Genomic DNA, 21521 nt, shown 5'->3' on the forward strand with positions numbered 1-21521 from the left:
TAGCGTGATTTCAACAGACGGACGGACGGACATGCTCAGATCGACTCAGAATTTCACCACGACCCAGAATATATATACTTTATGGGGTCTTAGAGCAATATTTCGATGTGTTACAAACGGAATGACAAAGTTAATATACCCCCCATCCTATGGAGGAGGGTATAAAAAAAATTATTAAAATAATTGCAATAAAGCAAAAAAAAATTATACCATTAACAAAATAAAAAAAAAATAAAATAATTTTATAAAAAAACCTCCTTCGAGCCGGATTTGAACCAGCGACCTATGGATTTCTATATTATCGAATTAATTTGTCTACAGTCCACCGCTCTACCAACTGAGCTATCGAAGGCTTTTTTCTTATACGAATCATTATAATTTTTTTAAGTTTTTATTAATAAAAAAATTTAACCATAAAAATAAAAAAAGAAAATAAAAATAAATTTAAAAAAACTACATTCCTTCGAGCCGGATTTGAACCAGCGACCTATGGATATCTATGTGTTTTCACGTTGTCTCTCTACAGTCCACCGCTCTACCAACTGAGCTATCGAAGGTAACCGTATGTGAGGAAAATAAACACACAATAAAAACCCGAGCCACAACCAGACAGACATTTTGTGTCTATAAATAGAGTAGCAGTGCTTATCATTGAAATAATTATGAAATATATTTGTTGTTAAGAAATTTTATGTTGTCGCAATGATACAACATGGATGAATGAACAATGAACTTGATTTATTCGAAATCTTTGGTAAATCATAACACGAAAAAAAGTGAAAGGCAATAAGCAAGTGAGTGGATGGTTGGAATTATATGATACATATACTGAAGTTAATGTTAGTGCTATGGGTTTCCTCAACCACCTTAATCCACCATAGTGCATTGGATGGGTAGATAGATAGCAACAAAATGAACGAATATTGAAACATACATGTATGTTTAGTTGTTTTTACTTCCATAAAACAAATGGAAATACTGTTTTTTTTTTTTGTTAGTGCCTCAAACGTACTGGCATTTTTCTTCGGCACCAGGTAATATATTTAAACTAATCCAATTTTTTTATACATTAAATGTCTACGGCTCTTTGTCAAAGTATGGAATACCTTCGATAGCTCAGTTGGTAGAGCGGTGGACTGTAGCACGATATAACCATAATAGAAATCCATAGGTCGCTGGTTCAAATCCGGCTCGAAGGATACTTTTTAAAAGTTTAAGAGTGAATTTGGAAAATGAAAAAATATATAAGTAAATAAAACGACAAAAATAATAAATTAGGCCAATTTAATTATCTTCACCTAAATATTGAATAATGTACCGAATTTAATTTAAGCAAAATTGTAACGCTATTTTAAATGAATAAATCAAATTGTATATAATTGAAAAATTTATTTCATTTATATAATTTAAAGTTTATATCAATTTAGAGTATTATAACATCTATTATATTAATTTATTTCGTTTTAATTTTTTCTTTGATCTAAAAATACATAAATTGAATTATACACCGAAAAAATGTGAATGGAAGAATGAACTACCACGGAAGAAAATTGAACTAAATTTTACTCCACATTTTGAGATTTCCACAAAGCGTTGTTAAACCAGGAAATTTTAATGCCCTGTTGTACTTTTTAACTGCAGTTCACGAAATTACATCATCTCATAGAAGAAAAAATTAACTAAAAGTAAAGAAGAAAATCATTGGCGCGCAATCATGACAAATTTAACCATACAGTAGTTCATTCTTACTATTTTTGGGAATCGTACGAAAATTTTCATTTGTTTTAGTTCATATTGAACTTATGTGTACGGGTATTGAACTTTATACTCACGTTTAGTTCATAAAATTTTTGAGACATACTTAAAAAAAAGTAAGATTTCATTAAGCTGTGCACAAATTTCGATAAAAATAATAAAATTTAACTACAAGCAAATAATTTTTTTCCAATAAAAATAAATTTAGCGTTAGTTTAACTACGGATTTTTTTTTTCTGTGTACACATTATAGGTGTATAATTTTGTTTTTAACTATTTATAATTATTTTAATTTTACATTATTTAATTTAATTTATCTTAACCTAGACTGTTTTAATTTATTTCGATATAATTTTTTATTCAATTTAATTTAAACTAAATTAAATTTGTTTTAATTTAATTTACTTCACACTGGTGTATCTTTTAAACTAGAAATGCACACAAAATTTTTTTCTGATTCCACCACGAAATTAATTGATCCAATTAATTTTCAATTGGTCTTCAATCACGAAAATTGGACATTTAATTAATTTTTTATACCCTCCATCATAGGATGGGGGGGGGGTATATTAACTTTGTCATTCCGTTTGTAACACATCGAAATATTGGTCTAAGACCCCAGACGGTATATATATTCTAGATCGTGGTGAAATTCTGAGTCGATCTAAGCATGTCCGTCCGTCTGTTGAAATCACCCAAACTTCCGAAAGAAACAAGCTATCGACTTGTAACATGGCATAAGTAGTTGTTATTGATGTAGGTCGGATGGAATTGCAAATGGGCCATATTAGACCAATTTTACGTATAGCCCCCCATATAAACCAACCCCCGGATTTGGCTTGCGGAGCCTCTTAGAGAAGCAAATTTCATCCGATCCGGTTGAAATTTGGTATGTGGTGTTAATATATGGTCTCTAACAATCATGCAAAAATTGGTTCATATCGGTCCATAATTAGATATAGCCCCCATATAAACCGATCCCCAGATTTGACATTTTGGTAGAGGAAAATTCATCCGATCCGTTTGAAATGTGGTACGTGGTGTTAATATATGGTCTCTAACAACCATTCAAAAATTGGACCATATCGGTCCATAATTATATATAGCTACCATATAAACCGATTCCCAGATTTGACCTCCGGAGCCTCTTGGAGAAGCCAAATTCATCCGATCCGGTTGAAATTTGGTACGTGGTGTTAGGTTAGGTTAGGTGGCAGCCCGATGTATCAGGCTCACTTCGACTATTCAGTCCATTGTGGTACCACATTGGTGAACTTCTCTGTTTGGTGTTAGTACAGTAGAATTCGGTTATATCATCTGTAACAACCATGCAAAAAATGGACCATATCGGTCTATAGTTATATATAGCCGATCACAAAAAAAATTTGGTCCATATCGGTCTATAGTTATATATTGCCGATCCCCAATCACACGAAAATTGTTCCATATCGGTTCATAATCATGGTTGCCACTAGAGCCAAAAATAATCTACCAAAACTTTATTTCTGTAGAAAATTTTGTCAAAATTGTATTATTATAGAAAATGTGGTAAAAATTTTATTTCTTTAGAAAATTTTGTCAAAATTTTAATTCTATAGAAAATTTTGTTAAAATTTTACTTCTATAGAAAATTTTGTCAAAATTTTATTGCTATAGAAAATGTTGTCAAAATTTTATTTCTATAGAAAATTTTGTCAAACTGAATTATGTTATGTACTTGATAATTACACAAATTCTTAAATTTGAATATCGAGTTGCTACTAATTAAAATCTATAGGAATTGGTTTAACCACATGACCTTCGATAGCTCAGTTGGTAGAGCGGTGGACTGTAGAGAGATATAAATGTAATAGAAATCCATAGGTCGCTGGTTCAAATCCGGCTCGAAGGAGAATTTTTAAAAATATAGACACAGAAAAATATATACATAAAAAAACTAAAAAGTTTAAAATCCAAAGCTTTGAAGAATTGTAAACTACACGATTCGTTCTTATGCCCAATTGAATACTGTTATTTAAAAGTATAACCGTAAATATTACTTAAATTAATATGTACTGAAGTATATTATTATGGCTTTAATACTATATATAAATTAGAACGGTAGACTGTCCATGTGCATGTGATTGGAAGAAATTAGGGCGCTGGTTCAAATCCGGCTCGAAAGATAACTCTTAACTATGCCATTATATTATCTATAGATGGGTATATATTTCTTTATTAAGGTGGGTATTAAGTTGGAGTTTAGCCGCTAAAATCGCCATTTTTTCACGATTGCTTTTCTTTAATAATCCATTTTAAAGAATATACACTTTATGATATGTTAAGTTACTTTGGACTATTCCCCATCAAATTATAATCATATTTGCATAAAAGAGGTATAATTTTATATTGTTTTTACTGATTTATTTTTAATTTTAGTGGCTAAACTCGAACTTAGTACTCACCTTTAGAAACCAATATGTAGCTTAAGAAAAATATGTAATGAAATTTAGTTTGAAACTAAAACCATTTTCACTTTTCAAATCAAATATTTAGCATTTATTATTTCATATTTTTTTAAAATTTTTTCAAAATGACTTAAACCATTAACCTTCGATAGCTCAGTTGGTAGAGCGGTGGACTGTAGAAGAATATCGATAGTAGAAATCCATAGGTCGCTGGTTCAAATCCGGCTCGAAGGAAGCAGTTTTTTGTAATCTGACGGTCCCATTCATATTACAGCCTGTTTCTGTATGTCGAACGAGCTCAATCGATCGACTGAAATGCATAAAAACAGCTGTTTTTATACCCTCCACCATAGGATGGGGGTATATTAACTTTGTCATTCCGTTTGTAACACATCGAAATATTGCTCTAAGTATATATATTCTGGGTCGTGGTGAAATTTTGAGTCGATCTGAGCATGTCCGTCCGTCCGTATGTTGAAATCACGCTAACTTCCGAACGAAACAAGCTATCGACTTGAAACTTTTTTTCAAAATTTTATTGCTATAGAAAATTTTGTCAAAATTTTATTTCTATGGAAAATTTTGTCAAAATTTTATGTCTAAAGAAAATTTTGTCAAAATTTTATTTCTATAGTAAATTTTTTCCAAATTTTATTTCTATAGAAAATTTTTTTCAAATTTTACTTATATAGAAAATGTTGTCAAAATTTTATTTTGTCAAAATTTTATTTCTATAGAAAACTTTGTCGAACTGAATTATATACGTATTTAATCGGCCTTTTTTAGTTTAATATATGTTCCACGTATGGACTATGTCGTATATATTACGATGTTAGGAAATTTTAAGATACCTTGCCATCGGCAAGTGTTACCGCAACCCAGGTAATTCGATTGTGGATGACAGTCTTCAGTAGAAGTTTCTACGCAATCCATGGTGGAGGGTACATAAGCTCCGGCCTGGCCGAACTTACGGCCGTATATACTTGTTTGGTTATAAATTCAGCATTCATTCGACATACAGAAACAGGATGTTAGGCTCCAAATCTACTAAAAGTGGAAGCTTAAGGATTTTCATTACACTAGATCTATTTTCGTACCCTTGTGATAATTATTTTGTGCTTAGTCATTTTAAGTAACTTCCTAAAATGTTAACGCATCCAAAATTTCATCAGATAAACGCGATCTTATCTCATTACCGATATAAGAGCAGATGAAAAATATCTCTGATAATCAATATCGGTAATATTGTTCTTCAGACATAAATATTTGGATTTCTTTAATTTATCATAATTATTTGTTAACTCAATTTATCAAGTATGAAATCTAGGCGGTCGTTTACAATGAATGAAGACACCAATTTATTAATAAAAAAAATTCTGAAAAAGACACAAATTTAACAAATTTGAATTATTTTTTCTGGATCCCGAAAGATACCAGGCTTCAAAATAAAAAATCCTAGGATTGGGGATTAATCCCGTCCCGAAAATGTCGAAATTTTGGGTTTCGGGATATCCCAAATGACATCCGTAATACGCATACTCTAGAGTTCGCCTACCGACAATCGTCGTAATTGTGCTTACAAATTTAAAGCACATGCTTTCTAGGTTCTTGCTACCATCACCTATTATTTCATATGTTTAGTAATGACACAACACAACAAGACAGATTGCCGGCCGGACAAACCGGCATAAAAATCATCAAGAGATGCTGAATTATGTTTATGAATACACAACTAACATGCATATATAAATACACGTCAGTCATATACTCACATAAATGTTAAGATGAATACAAGATAAACCAGTTATCTAAACTATTCTATTTGTAATGGGGTGCCTATTGTTTCTATCGGGCATGCCTCTCTCTTCATGTCTCTTCATGTCTCTTAACGTATGACAAATGTAAATATAAAACAGCTGTTCATCAAATACTCTTCGATAAACAACAACTCAATTGTTGGCCTCTCTAACATCTGACATTTAGTTAGAAGAAAACATTTGCAACGGTAACAACGTGTGGTGGACCAAGTGCGCATTTTGTATTCGTTTTAATATGAAACACTATTCTAGAGACTGTAGATATGTGTGTGTAAATATAATCGAAATATTGTGTATTTCCTTGAGTGTGAAGGAACTGCTATTAGCAAATGTTCATTGATGTTTACTATCACGGTGGCCGATCTATAGAGTGAGTCACAAGAAGTAATTTGTCTAAAATTGAATGAAAATCAAAAACAATTAATTGCAATCTAAACGTTAATTGCATATCTAGGTGTGTTGCATATATCTAAGTGTGTACATCTATTTCTATTTTCTATAATATATAAAAATATTAATATGTAGTTCTTTAGTCAATGTGAACAAAGGTTGATGGTTGAAACATATTCGCAAAATGACAAAATCCGATTTAAGTGGTGAAATTGTAATAGCAAAAGATAACAAATAATTTCATTAAACCGTAAACCGTTTTTGTTTTATTTGCAAATAGAAGCCAAAAATATATGCATACTTTTAATATATTGTATTATAATAAAAATAACGTGAATCCCCCCATCGATATCACTCAGTGGTGCAATGATTCATTTGGGATACTGCATTTGTTAACATTTCAAATAATTATTGTGGATTGTTTCTTGAAACAACTAAATAACGAACACTGCAAACCATAAGGCGGAAACTTATGTAAGTACTGAAACCATACAAACAAACATATTATAAATATAAATTGTCAAAACAAAAATGAAAAAATCAGTTATCAGATTGTGACATGCATACATTTCTCATTTCATTCATATATCGGTGTTTACATGTAAACATACTGATGTACATAGCTAACTACATATACAAATATGTACATATGGCACTGTATAACGTAAAGTAACCGTTAAAAAAACCCATTAACCTCTCTGCTCTTAATTGTTTTCGTTAATTTTTGCATAGTCAGAATGTTTTGACTTATTCATAAACTAATTTCAAAAGTAATCTGACACCTTAGCGAAATGTAATTCATTTCATGTAGTTAATATTGCAAAGAAATTGGAGAAACATGGTGTTTTGTTTGTAGTTTTTTCTTTTGTTTTTCTTAATCTCTTGCTTATTTGTTTATTACTCTTGCTCTCACTTTACGTCAGAGAGTTGGTAAGTTGCAGTATTGCCAAAGCATTAGGTTATAAATAATTTAAAAGGGAATAGAAATCAAGGTTGATACAGAGAGAATAAAAACACAAGAGGACGAAAATTTCTCTTCTACAAAAACAACAAATGTCAACCGTATAGATGTCGCACAATGCCTGCAGCTTTGGTATTACCGACGTTGCGGCCGAAGCGCTATTTATAAAGGCATCGGCAGTTATAATTTCAAATTGTCTGCCAAAAAATTTAATGGAATGAAAACATTTACAAAAAAGAACATTTGTTACTACAAAGTAGGTTTACGTTTCGTAAAGTCAGCAGAGAACTGAACTGGGTGACGCCGACGCAAACTGTATGATATTTGAGAGAAGCGCCGACAAAGCCTGCATGATATTAGAGCAATTTTCTTCATGACTGCCACCTACTGACACAGTTTCGCTTCACAGTTTCGTTCTCTTGTGTTTTCATTCCCTCTGACTGATAGCCCACCAGCGTTGCCACAACGAAATTTTATTTTGGACCCTATGTTTTGCAAAATCGGAGCAATATTCCCTCCTGCCGACCAAATTTACTATTTCGAAGAGAAGTGCCTTAAAAAGTATTTTATTATTGCACCCATAATTTCATGCGGAAAATGTGGTTCAAATCGGTCCATATTCTGATATAGCTCAATCCTACTATGCTGTTCTACTTCTTGCGCACATTCCAGTATAGGGGTTAAAATTGCCCAAAAAGATATAAAACCTGAACCAAGACCTAATACGCGAAATTTTCATTCGATTTTCTGTGATTGATCTGGTATCTAATCCCACACTGGAAAAAAAGCATTCACGGTTCCAAAGATTTTGTCTTTGCTCTAATGAAGCGGAGAATTGAAGTAAGTACACATTTACTTCACAATTCACTTGTAAATTTGAATTTTGCGTATTTGATTATAGATAACAAATTGTAATTTATTAATTATATTCCAGCTTTTTTCTTCATGTGCTATCAAAGTCCATTAAAAACTTCAGAACGACTACTTAAATGTCCAAATTCAGACTCGATTACAAGTGAAAATTATTTTATGTTTGAAGTAAAAAACGACTCTAAAATAAAGTGTTAAAAACATCTCCGACTTTTGGATAATGGAAAAAAACTTTTTATCAGAGAAATGAGTCTTCTATGCTAATCAAAATTCGCATTAACAATTATAAGGCCATAAAATCTTTGGCCACACGACAATATTTTGTTTTTCAGTGCATAGATACTACTTAATATGTGATAAAAATTGTAAATATTACAAATTTAAGAAAATGGACCAAAATGGGCTAAATTCCCATTTTGGTTCAAATTTAAAAATTAGAAATCTTTTATCGGACCAAAATGGCAATGCTGTTCTCCTTATTCTGTTTTACGAATTCGCAAAACGCAACATTTTTTGTACAAATGTCAGGTCAGAAAACATATCGACGAGTTAACAGGTTGGCTGATAAGTCCCTGGTCTAACAAAGAAAAACACATTTTTTTGTCAAAATTCGTTTTTATTATTCGACATAGTTCCCTTCAAGAGCGATACAAGGATTATAACGACCTTCAAATTTTTTGATACCATTTTGGTAGAACTCCTTCGGTTTTGCCTCAAAATAGGCCTCAGTTTCGGCGATCACCTCTTCATTGCAGCCAAATTTTTTCCCTGCGAGCATCCTTTTGAGGTCTGAGAACAAGAAAAAGTCGCTGGGGCCAGATCTGGAGAATATGGTGGGTGGGGAAGCAATTCGAAGCCCAATTCATGAATTTTTGCCATCGTTCTCAATGACTTGTGGCACGGTACGTTGTCTTGGTGGAACAACACTTTTTTCTTCTTCATATGGGGCCGTTTTGCCGCGATTTCGACCTTCAAACGCTGCAATAACGCCATATAATAGTCACTGTTGATGGTTTTTCCCTTCTCAAGATAATCGATAAAAATTATTCCATGCGCATCCCAAAAAACAGAGGCCATTACTTTGCTAGCGGACTTTTGAGTCTTTCCACGGAGACGGTTCACCGGTCGCTGTCCACTCAGCCGACTGTCGATTGGACTCAGGAGTGTAGTGATGGAGCCATGTTTCATCCATTGTCACATATCCACGGAAAAACTCGGGTGTATTACGAGCTGCAAACACCGCTCAGAAGTATCAACACATTGTTGTTTGTGGTAAAACGTGAGCTCGCGCGGCACCTATTTTGCACAAAGCTTCCGCATATCCAAATATTGATGAATGATATGACCAACACGTTACTTTGATATCTTTAGTGCCTCTGCTATCTCGATCTACTTCATTTTACGGTCATTCAAAATCATTTTGTGTTTTTTTTTATGTTTTCGTCGGTAACCTCCTCTTGCGGGCGTCCACTGCATTCACCGTCCTCCGTGCTCATTTCACCATGCTTGAATTTTGCATACCAATCAATTATTGTTGATTTCCCTGGGGTCCGGAAACTCATTATCAAGCCAAGTTTTTGCTTCCACCATATTTTATCAAAACACGAAATTCCTTTTTTTCCATTTTTTCACAATAACAAAAGTTGCTTCACAAAAGACGCTCTATCTCACAAACTAATTGACTTACAGACGTCAAATTTTGACACGAATCATTTGAAGGTTGATACTCTATAAAAATAATATGCATTTAATACTAGCGACGCCATGTATGTGTCAGACCGGGGACTTATCAGCCAACCTGTTATTGGCAGGTCGACTATACCTTCTGAGTAATGTTGGTAGCATTTTTGAGTATTTCAAAGATTCTCTATGTGGATTCAGTTAATACGAAACGCCGTTCAGACTAGGCTATAAAAAGGAGGACCCTTGTTATTGACCTAAACATAGTATCGGGAAACACTCATTAATACCACTTTTGCTGTCTGAATAGTCCAACTGAGGTTTAAAATAACGGTCTACCACTATAACTAACCTATTTTTTTTGTTCAAAAGCAAAATTGTCGGAAATAACATAAAATTTTAGAATTGTTTGAATTTGCTAGCTTTGGCACAAGTTGTGGCCTTCAAACGTCCGACAAAGCCATGACACGCTGATGGAAAGGGGTTATGTGGTATCTCCGGAGAAGCGCCGTGTTGAGAAGATCTACAATTTGAATGCCCAGGCGCATAGGTCCAACGGATTGATCTGCACGAGGTCATTGTACGGTAGAAATGAACCGAGGAACCTCCTTATTAATAGCACGCTTGAATTACATCACGAATAACTTTACTTTTGAATGCAATAAATCCCTAAAGTCAGGAAAATTTTACAAAATTTAAAGCAAATCAAGATAAATCTCTGTCTTTTTGGGCCACATACGTGCATATCGAGCGAAAGATATATATGGAATAGGAGCTATATCTAAATCTGAACCAATTTCTTCCCAAATCAATAGAGTTCTATTCTGACCCAAAATATATACTTGTGCCAAATTTGAAGTTTATTGGACTAGACTTTGATCACAAATATGTGTTCACAGACAAACGGACGGGCATGGCTAGATGGACTCACTTACCGGCCATGAGCATTATTGCCAAAGACACCATATGTCTATTTTGTCTCCTTCTGGGTGTTGCAAACATATGCCTGTTCCATAGTGTGGTGCAATGAAAATGTTGCGTAAAATCCATAGCTGTTTTGAAGGTTTGTCTCATTCGACACGGTCACCATTTGAGAAATAAATTCGTTTAAATTTCATGCATTGTTAACCACTTATGTTTGTGAAAATCAATTTGAAAGGGTAATAACTTATTTTATTTAATCTAGGAATGGGTGGCAACCCTCAATGCATGCAACAAAAATGAATATTTGAGAGCGTAGGAGAGAACAAAATGTTTTTCACGCATCTTTCTCTTTGCTGTTTTCTCTTACAAAAAGGGAATATACAAATACTCTTACTAGATGTTTAATGCATGAGCGCATAAGAGAACCACATACAGTGAGGTACAAAATTTAATTCAATGGTGGAATTTGTGAAATGTTCACAAAGGAGTTCAGGAATCATCAAATGAAAGAACAAGATATCAATTAACTTTGAATCTGCTGGTGCTATAGAATTTAATTGGATAAACCTCAATACTTTTTTATGCCCAACCACCAAATTTAAGTAGGAAGTTATTACGGCCACCAGCTTGGATTGGGGATATATTTCTGATATAGAAATTAAACTACACTGAAAAAAATATTGACTTAATTTGACAAATTATGAAACCAAAATTTTACGGCACGAAATATACACAATAGTAAGGGCAAATTTCATTAAAATAAAAATATTTCAATTTAAAGAAGTTTCATAATCATTTGAAATGCTTTCAAATAAGGACAATTTGCGTAGCCCTTTCAAATTCGTAAGTCTTTAAGCTAAGGAGAATTTACCATGAAATAAACCTCCGCTAATTTAAATCCAAAAAGGTAAAAACCTTATTGAATCTTTGAAGAGAAGAAGAGAAGAAACTTCAAATATAAGCCAAGATTTATTTTGAGGATTTTCGCATCCATAGAAAAAAAAATTAAGAAACCGTTTATACTTTGAAGTGCTTGCTGTAATTCGGATATTTAAAATGAGAGTACTTTGTACGTTATACATTAAAAAACAAATCACATGAATCCAAAAATTTTGACCTGAAAGATTTTGTTCCTGACTCCGTGCCAGGTAAGGGGCTTCTTTAAAATAAAGATATAGTTAATGTAAAGGTAGATTCTTTAAATCTAGTCTCTATAAAAGAAGTAAGGAAAGTCTAAAGTCGGGCGGGGCCGACTATATTATACCCTGCACCACTTTGTAGATCTAAATTTTCGATGCCATATCACATCCGTCAAATGTGTTGGGGGCTATATATAAAGGTTTATCCCAGATACATACATGTAAATATCACTCGATCTGGACAGAATTTGATAGACTTCTACAAAATCTATAGACTCAAAATTTAAGTCGGCTAATGCACTAGGGTGGAACACAATGTTAGTAAAAAATATGGGAAACACTTAAATCTAAAGCAATTTTAAGGAAATTTCGCAAAAGTTTATTTATGATTTATCGCTCGATATATATTTATTAGAAGTTTAGGAAAATTAGAGTCATTTTTACAACTTTTCGACTCAGCAGTGGCGATTTTACAAGGAAAATGTTGGTATTTTGACCATTTTTGTCGAAATCAGAAAAACATATATATATCTAAATCTGAACCGATTTCAAACAAATTTGGCACGCATAGCTACAATGTTAATTCTACTCCCTGTGCAAAATTTCAACTAAATCGGAGTTAAAAATTGGCCTCTGTGGTCATATGAGTGTACATCGGGCGAAAGCTATATATGGGAGATATATCTAAATCTGAAACGATTTCAACCAAATATGGCACGTATAGCTAGAATGCTAATTCTACTACCTGCGCAAAATTTCAACTAAATCGGAGTTAAAAATTGGCCTCTGTGGTCATATGAGTGTAAATCGGGCGAAAACTATATATGGGAGATACATCTAAATCTGAACCGATTTCAACCAAATTTGGCACGCATAGCTACAAAGCTAATTCTACTCCCTGTGCAAAATTTCAACTAAATTGGAGGAAAAGATTGGACTCTGTGGGCATATGAGTGTAAATCGGGCGAACGATATATATGGGAGCTATACCTAAATCTGAACCGATTTCAACCAAATTTGGCACGCATAGCTACAATGCTAATTCTACTCCCTGTGCAAAATTTCAACCAAATTGGGGTAAAACTCTGGCTTCTGGGACCGTATTAGTGCATATCGGGCGAAAGATATATATGGGAGCTATATCTAAATCTGAATCGATTTCAATGAAATTTGGCACACTTGACTATAGTACTAATTGTTCTTCTTGTGCAAAATTTTTAGCAAATTAGGATAAAACTCTGGCTTCTGGGACCGTATTAGTCCATATCGGGCAATATCGACTCAGGGACCCAAGTCGATATAACAATGTCCGTCTGTCCGTCCGTCTGTCTGTGAACACATTTTTGTGATCAAAGTCTAGGTCGCAATTTAAGTCCAATCGCCTTCAAATTTGGCACATGGTCCCAATTTGGGTCAGAATAGAACCCTATTGATTTTGGAAGAATTCGGTTCAGATTTAGATATAGCTCCCATATATATCTTTCGCCCGATATGCACTATTATGGACCCAGCAGCCAGAGTTTTATACCGATTTGCTTGAAATTTTGTACAAACATAACATTTAGTCGTATAGTCAAGTGTGCTAAATTTGATTGAAATCGGTTCAGATTTAGATATAGCTCCCATATATATCTTTCGCCCGATATGGACTTATATGGCCCCAGAAGCCAGATTTTTTGCCGAATTGGGTTGAAATTTTGCACTAAGAGTACTATTAGTAGTATAGTCAAGTGTGCAAAATTTTATTGAAATCGGTTCAGATTTAGATATAGCTCCCATATATATCTTTCGCCCGATATGGACTTATATGGGCCCAGAAGGCAGATTTTTTGCCGAATTTGGTTGTAATTTTGCACTAAGAGTATTATTAGTAGTATTGTCAAGTGTGCAAAATTTTATTGAAATCGGTTCAGATTTAGATGTAGCTCCCATATATATCTTTCGCTCATGTGGACTAATATGGTCCTAAAAGCCAAAGTTTTGGCCCAATTTGGTTGAAATTTTGCACAGGGAGTAGATTTAGAATTGTAGCTATGTGTGCCAAATTTGATTGAAATCGGTTCAGAGTTAGGTATAGCTTCCATATATATTTTTCGCCCGAAATGGATTTTTATGGCCCCAGAAGCCAGATTTTTGCCCGAATTTGGTTGAAATTTTGCACTAGGAGTACAATTAGTAGTATAGTCAAGTGTGCCAAATTTGGGTGAAATCGATTCAGATTTAGATATACACGCAGAGAAGGAATATGATCACCTCAAACATGTTTCAAGAGCAAAATGTTATTTTTGTATGGTGACCATGTAACATGTTTGTCACTAAAATGTTATTTTCTCGTCAAATATAACCCGCTTGCCGAAATCAGATACATGATTTCCGAGAAAATAGCATGGTTGCGAAAACCATGTTACATGGTCACCACCCAAAAATAACATTTTGCTCTTAAAACATGTTTGAGGTGATCATATTTCTTCTCTGGGTGTAGCTCCCATATATATCTTTCGCCCGATATGCACTCATATGGACCCAGAAGCCAGAGTTTTATCCCGATTAGCTTGAAATTTTGCACATGGGGTACAATTGGTAGTATAGTCATGTGTGCTAAATTTGATTGAAATCGGTTCAGATTTAGATATAGCTTCCATATATATTTTTCGCCCGATATGGACTTATATGGCCCCAGAAGCCAGCGTTTTGGCCCAATTTGGTTGAAATTTTGCACTAGGAGTACAAATAGTAATATAGTCATGTGTGCCAAATTTGATTGAAATCGGTTCAGATTTAGATGTAGCTCCCATATATATATTTTTCTGATTTTGACAAAAATTGTCAAAATACCAACATTTTCCTTGTTAAATCGCTACTGCTTAGTCGAAAAGTTGTAAAAATGACTCTAATTTTCCTAAACTTCTAATACATATATATCGAGCGATATATCATAAATAAACTTTTGCGAAGTTTCTTTAAAATTGCTTCATATTTAAATGTTTCCCATATTTTTTTACTAAAATTGTGTTCCACCCTAGTGCATTAGCCAATTTAAATTTTGAGTCTATAGATTTTGTAAAAGTCTATCAAATTCTGTCCAAATCGAGTGATATTTAAATGTATGTATTTGGGACAAACCTTTATATATAGCACCATCGAAAATTTAGATCTACAAAGTGGTGCAGGGTATAATATAGTCGGCCTCGCCCGACTTTAGGCTTTCCTTACTTGTTTTTTACTAACATTGTGTTCCACCCTAGTGCATTAGCCGAATTAAATTTTGAGTCTATAGATTTAGTCTATCAAATTCTGTATGTATTTGGGACAAACCTTTATATATAGCCCCCAACACATTTGACGGATGTGATATGGTATCGAAAATTTAGATCTACAAAGTGCTGCAGGGTATAATATAGTCGGCCCCGCCCGACTTTACACTTTCCTCACTTGTTAAAAATAAGATTTTCCTGAAAAATTTTAGTACTTCTGAAAATTTGAAAATCAAATTTTCACAAAAAAACTACAAATTGGAAGTTAAATGATATTTACCAGGGATACAAATAATGTTTGTAAATAAACTGTATAATGTAAGAATATCTATTCTTTATTCTGTACTAAAATCCAATTGATTATTTTTTATGCAAATGTTACTTTTTACCATGCACATGTTCTTTTTTTACCACGAGCTCTCGAACGAGCTCTATCAACCTACTGAAGTTCATAGAAACAGCTGACTTTTGGTTATAAATTCAGCTGTTCTCTCCCATTTCAGTGGATCGATTTAGCTCGATCGACATACAGAAGCATTTTTTTCGGTGGTTTTGTGCATTTAAGGGTTAACAAAACTACACGCAAAGAAAAAAAACGTTTGGAAAACGTGTACCGAAAACGTTTTTCTTTTGTTAGAGTTTTTTGAATTGCTTCGAAAATTTTAAACTTTTATCACCAAAAAAATTCGTTTGTTACAAAATTTTTATTTTTTTAATAAAAAAAGTTATTTTTGAAACAACAACACAGTCCATTTCGTTTATATCAAACACTGTTCTTTTCTGACTTTAGGTCGTTAATAAGACACATTTTACAGTTCAAAATTTAATATACTACAATGTAATGTTGAACATTTTTCGGAATCTTCCGAACATATCTGGAATATGTGTAAAAAAAAAACAAAAAAAAAAAAAAACTTTGGTCGAAGCAGGGATCGAACCCACGACCCTTGGCATGCAAGTCGGACGTAGCAACCACTGCTCCACGGTGCCAAACTAAATGTTTGTTTCTGTTAAAAAAAACTTTGTTTATTCGGTTCGTGGGCGCCGCAAGCTATGCTATATAAATATAACTTATATGGATATTTATCTATTGATGACCATAATAGGTACATAGCTCAGTGGTTAGTGTGTTGGCTTACAAAGTGCATGGTCCGCGGTTCGATTCTCCGTCCAGGCGAAAGGTAAAAAAAAAATTAAAAATTTAGAAAATCGTATAATTTCTTCTACATTGTTGGTATTACAGGAAAAGGTGTTAAGAACTAAAAAACCTCGTGGATGTGAGAAAGATGTGAGGGAAAATGCAATTAGCAAGAAAACAATGTTTTTTTTTTTTGAGTTTGTCTTTATGAAATTGTTTTTACATCCTGGAAATGAATAAACGTTTATCACAAAAAGTATATACTTTTCTTCCAAGTACACTTCCTTACAGCGAAAAGCAAATGAGAAACGAACTTTCTTTGTCTAAAATTTCGTTTGGGAGGAAAGAATTATTTTTTTGCGTGTAATTACGTAGAAATAAATGTCAGTTTAAAAATCCAAATTCCAAGTATACAATGTTTTCTTCTTTTTCATCTTTAAACCAAATATTCAATATCCTCCACCATATAAACCGATCCCCAGATTTCACCTTTCACGGTCTATTTTCAGAAAATTTTCGGTCATTAGATCACATTTGGCAACGCTACTCTTATAACGATTTATGGTGCGATAAACAAACATTTGCTGTTTTTCACATCTTTGAGATTCCATTTTCTCGGACATTGGACCAAACACTATTAGGACATACATGCAATGCTTTGAAAGAGTTTAATGGTAATAATTGCAAAAAATTCATAGTTGATTAGTACCTAATCTATATTGGTAATATAATCATTATCGATAAGGCTAGATTTAGGTAATGTCCAAGCGTGACATATATGTATATGATTGAACAATAGCAGATATCATTATTTATGATCACATGGCTAGTCTTGTTGGTGAACAAAAAGCAATGAAAGTATCAAATCACGTGTAAATAGAAGTAATATAAAAGTAAGTACACAAAAGAAAAAAAAACCGCTTTTAAATTAATTGGAATGTATCGAAGAAATCTAAATTTTAGAAAAGTTTTGCTCTTTTTATAAAAGTTCAACGAATTGCATTTTCGATATCTCAGGTGTATTTAAAAAGACAAGTAAAAATTTCCTTAATTCTATAGTGTCGGAAAAGACTACGCCCACAATTCACAATTCAATTTAATAAACTTGAACAAAAAGTGTCAGTATTGTTGATGAAGGAAAGATAGCAAGTAGAGGTGTGCGCGTGACATGAAATTTTCGTGACACGCGTGAATCACGTAAGTCGTGAACAAAATTTGAAAGAACTCTCGTGAATGTGCGCGAATGGGGCTAAAATGAATATGTCGTGCGTGAGAAATAAAATCGGTTCGTCAGTGTGCATGAATAAAATTTCTGCAAAATCACGCTCATGAAAAAAAAACAAGATTTAATTCTTTAACTGAAATTAATTTAGATGTCGAACTATATTCTATTCATGAATTTGTTACCTCTGCTGATTTCCGTTTGGAAAATGTCGTGAGTCTCGTGAATTTGTCGTTTGGAAAATGTCGTTTGGAAAATGTCGTGAGTCTCGTGAATTTGTCGTGAATCACGTGAATCGTGCGTGAGTGTGAGTCTTTAAAAGTAGTTTGTGCGTGAGTACTGGTTTTCATTTCGTGAATGTGCGTGAGTGGGATTGGCTACCACACGTATCATGCGTGAATAAACGTTTTGCTTCGTGAATGTGAGTGAAGTTTCAGTCACGGGCACATCTCTAATAGCAAGTAAAAGCATTTACACGGAGGCTGATATAATCCGAATGGGTAAAAATACAGAAGATCCAAGATCCAAGAAGATTCCACCAGGAAGGAAAATCGGGCCCCATTATACATATATATGGGAGCTATGTATATCTAAATATCGTTCGTCCTTGTACCATAAAAAAATGGCATATACCAGATTTCATCAAAGTCGATTAATAATTGCGAACGGAATCCTGCGAGCAACAAATACATAGACAGACGGACGGACACCAAACGCTAGATCTACTCTATTTTATGGGATCAAAATCAATATTTCTGGTAGGCACATTTTTTGGCAGATCAAAGTTATTATACTCTGACCACTGTGTGGTTTATGTTATAAAAAATTAGGTTAATTTTAGAAACTTTTAACAAAACTCTATTACAAACGCATATGTCACGCCGATTTCACAAAAATTTGTAAATATTTTTTGACAATTTCAAGAAAATTTTTAGTAGACATAATTACTTTTTTTTCGCTTATGAAAGAAAATTTGATAGTGTGAACGAAAAAATTGGAGTTTAACATTGCAAAAATGTCTTTAGAATCATTCGATGTTCAATATGGCCAAATTTAGTAATTTTAAGAAATTCTGAACTATTTGGTGGGATATACGAATTAAGTAAATCTTTATGCTTCATTTGTTCAATTTTTCCCCTCTTTTAGTTAATTTAACTAACGTACTCAAAAAATTATTAAAGTGAAGAAAACTTTCTCAAAACATAATAATTTCTTGAACTAAAATAGAGTTAAATTGACTTGAGTGACATACAGGGTTCACTTTTTTTTGAGTGTACTTCACAGAAAGAAACTATATTAAAATTGAGCCAACAAACCTTCATTTATACACAGAAAAAAAAGTGTCTCGTAAATTTAAGAAGATTTTTACAATAATTTATTACAAGAATTTTCCAGAATTTTAGTTCATTTTTCGTATCTCCAACGAAAATTAACTACTCGAAAGGAAATTTTACAAATTCTAAATAGCAATCGTTTAGTTCATGGCCTACAAAATACGATGGAAATTTCCTTAAAAAATTTCTTAACTGGTAGTTAAAAATTCGTTTGTCATGCTATAAAACTACTTGTAAAATGTAAAGTATTTTCTAAATAATAAGTGCAATTTACCATAAGATTTTTTTGTATGAGAAAATATTTTTTTACGAAAAATGAACTTGAAAGTGGATAGCAATTTCTTACTGACAATTCCTAAAGTTAATAATTGTTGGTAAAAAATTTCCCAATGAAATATTTTTAGTTCACATGTAATTAAATTTATAGACATTTTCGTCAAAAATGGGTAGATATCATTTCATGAAGTTTTCGCTAATTTCAAGTTAAACGTTTCATCGTTCTTATACTGATATGCATTTAAGAGTATTGTTTTTAGAGTAAATTGTGGACAGATGCGATGAACTAATGCATAGTACAGAGATCTTTCTCGTCAACGTGGAATATATTTAATGTAAAGATGATGTTACTTGAAATTTTTGAGAGTGAGAGCATGCAATGCAATAATGAGAAATGGTAGCGAGTGATGGGGATGTTGTGTATATCTGAGCGTGGGGCTGTTTTTGTTCTTTCAGTGGTTTGTGTGTGTGTTTATTATTCGCGAATGGTTTATTTGTCTGGATGAGATGTTGTTTTCAATGAAGGCACATGTGTTTTTGTTGTTGTAGGAATGTTTTGGTTTTGCTTGGTTTTGTTTGGCATGCTTCAGTTGTATAGTTGGCGTTGGCGTGGGCTGTTGCATCTTTTTAGCAACTATGTAACAAGGGAATATAAAGGTATGGCATATTTTGGTTTTTTTTTAGACATATATTGGTGTTTGTTTATTAAAACTTTGAAATGAAAGTTGCTAATATTTTAGCGATGAGATGCACGATGGCGAAGTGATGATCGGAATCTTAGAAAAAAGTTATTAAGAATGTTCAATATTTAAGAAAAAATGCTGAAATGGAAAGTAATTAATTTTTATTATTCAATGTAAAAAATAAATATTCAATTTCAGAGTAACTCCAGATGAATTTGGAAAATTGTTTGTTACACCTCAGCGTATTTTAATGATAAATAGGTAAGAGTTCTTTTTCAATGTGGTTTTCTTTTAAAAAATAATATTCTTTATGTATATTATTATTTGCTAATTATTATTATTATTTTTTTTAACAAGTTTCATGTTTCTCTTTGTTGTAAAAAATATCTAAGTTAAGAGCAACCCCAGATGGATTCGGGCAAATATTTATATTTCTCCTCAGCGTATAATTTAATAGAGAAGTGGTAAGTTTTCTTTTAAAAATTGGCTTTCTTCTCACTAGAATATTTACGTTTTAATGGCATTTTTATTGTCAAAAATTACAGGTTTTTAATACCTTATTTTAGTATTACTTTAATCAAATATTTTTGGAAAATTTTTGTTACACCTCAGCATATAGTTTAATCATAAATTGGTAAGTATTCTTTTTAAAATGTGGTTTTCTTTTAAAAAGGATATTTTTTATTTATATCATTATTTGCTAATTATTATTATTATTTTGTTTTTTTTTTTTTTTTGAAACTAGTTTAATGTTTTTCTTTGTTGTAAAAAAATATTTAATTTCAGAGCAACCCCAAGATGGATTCGGGCATATTTTTATATTCCTCCTCAGCGAATAATTTAATAGAGAAGGGGTAAGTTTTCTTTTAAAATTTGGCTTTCTTTTCACTAGAATATTTAAATTTTTATGACCTTTTTATTATCAAAATTACATGTTTTTAATACCTTATTTTAGTATTACATTAATCAAATATTTTTGGAAACCAATTTAATATTTTTATTGTAAAAAACAAATATTTAATTTCAGAATAACAATTTGGAAACATTTTTATGAATTGGTAAGCTTTCTTTAACATTCTTTTAACCAGAATATATAGTTTTTTATGCATATTATTTCTTTAATTAGATTTTTTGGAAACCAATTTAATGTAAAAAATAAATATTTAATTTCAGAGTATCCCCAAATTAATTTCGATAACTTTTTAACCTCAGCGTACAATTTAATAGAGAATTGGTAAGTTATATATTAAAACTTTGGCTTTCTTTTGACAAGAATATTTATTGTATTATGTCCTTCACATCGATAACAACACAGTTTTATGAGTTAATATATTACTTAATTCATTATTTCTCTAATTGTTTCAGGTACAAACTTTATGAGGTACGTTTATCTAAGAAAAGTTGAATTCCTTACACCATTTAATAAAATGCCCCCAAATATGGTAAGTTACAAGCTAATTTAAAGAGATTAAAAATTATATTTTATTACATGTTAATTTTTAACAATTTTCATTACTCCTTCCATTTTTTCAGCAAGATATGTGAATATACTAACGATGAATAAAAAACTAAGGAAAAGTCAAAATGTCCAAATAGCGAGTTAAAATAAACTACTTTCTTGTTCCACGTGG

General features: G+C 32.3%; 2 protein-coding genes and 5 non-coding genes across 7 annotated transcripts in view; 5 read left to right on the forward strand and 2 right to left on the reverse strand.

Moving 5' to 3' along the window:
• Nucleotides 1-255: 255 nt before the first annotated feature.
• Nucleotides 256-352, reverse strand: TRNAY-GUA (transfer RNA tyrosine (anticodon GUA)). Its single transcript has 2 exons — nt 316-352; nt 256-291 (listed from the first exon to the last, which is right to left on the reverse strand). It is a non-coding gene; the product is annotated as a tRNA-Tyr (tRNA).
• A 107-nt stretch (nt 353-459) lies between these two features.
• TRNAY-GUA (transfer RNA tyrosine (anticodon GUA)) lies at nt 460-557 on the reverse strand. The gene is made up of 2 exons: nt 521-557; nt 460-495 (listed from the first exon to the last, which is right to left on the reverse strand). It is a non-coding gene; the product is annotated as a tRNA-Tyr (tRNA).
• A 548-nt stretch (nt 558-1105) lies between these two features.
• Nucleotides 1106-1199, forward strand: TRNAY-GUA (transfer RNA tyrosine (anticodon GUA)). Its single transcript has 2 exons — nt 1106-1142; nt 1164-1199. It is a non-coding gene; the product is annotated as a tRNA-Tyr (tRNA).
• A 2353-nt stretch (nt 1200-3552) lies between these two features.
• Nucleotides 3553-3646, forward strand: TRNAY-GUA (transfer RNA tyrosine (anticodon GUA)). Its single transcript has 2 exons — nt 3553-3589; nt 3611-3646. It is a non-coding gene; the product is annotated as a tRNA-Tyr (tRNA).
• Nucleotides 3647-4344: 698 nt separating this feature from the next.
• Nucleotides 4345-4436, forward strand: TRNAY-GUA (transfer RNA tyrosine (anticodon GUA)). Its single transcript is given in 2 exon segments — nt 4345-4381; nt 4401-4436. It is a non-coding gene; the product is annotated as a tRNA-Tyr (tRNA).
• Nucleotides 4437-6197: 1761 nt separating this feature from the next.
• The window catches only part of LOC142228697 (uncharacterized), a 51768-nt gene continuing 36444 nt past the window's right edge, over nt 6198-21521 (forward strand). Inside the window, exon 1 of the mRNA XM_075299191.1 lies at nt 6198-6389. The gene's annotated coding sequence lies outside the window, so the exon portion shown is untranslated. The remainder of the gene's footprint in view (nt 6390-21521) is intronic.
• The window catches only part of Abca3 (ATP binding cassette subfamily A member 3), a 177711-nt gene continuing 162823 nt past the window's right edge, over nt 6634-21521 (forward strand). Inside the window, exon 1 of the mRNA XM_075299189.1 lies at nt 6634-6883. The gene's annotated coding sequence lies outside the window, so the exon portion shown is untranslated. The remainder of the gene's footprint in view (nt 6884-21521) is intronic.

Source organism: Haematobia irritans, chromosome 3, assembly GCF_050003625.1.
Source record: "Haematobia irritans isolate KBUSLIRL chromosome 3, ASM5000362v1, whole genome shotgun sequence".
NCBI lineage: Eukaryota > Metazoa > Arthropoda > Insecta > Diptera > Muscidae > Haematobia > Haematobia irritans.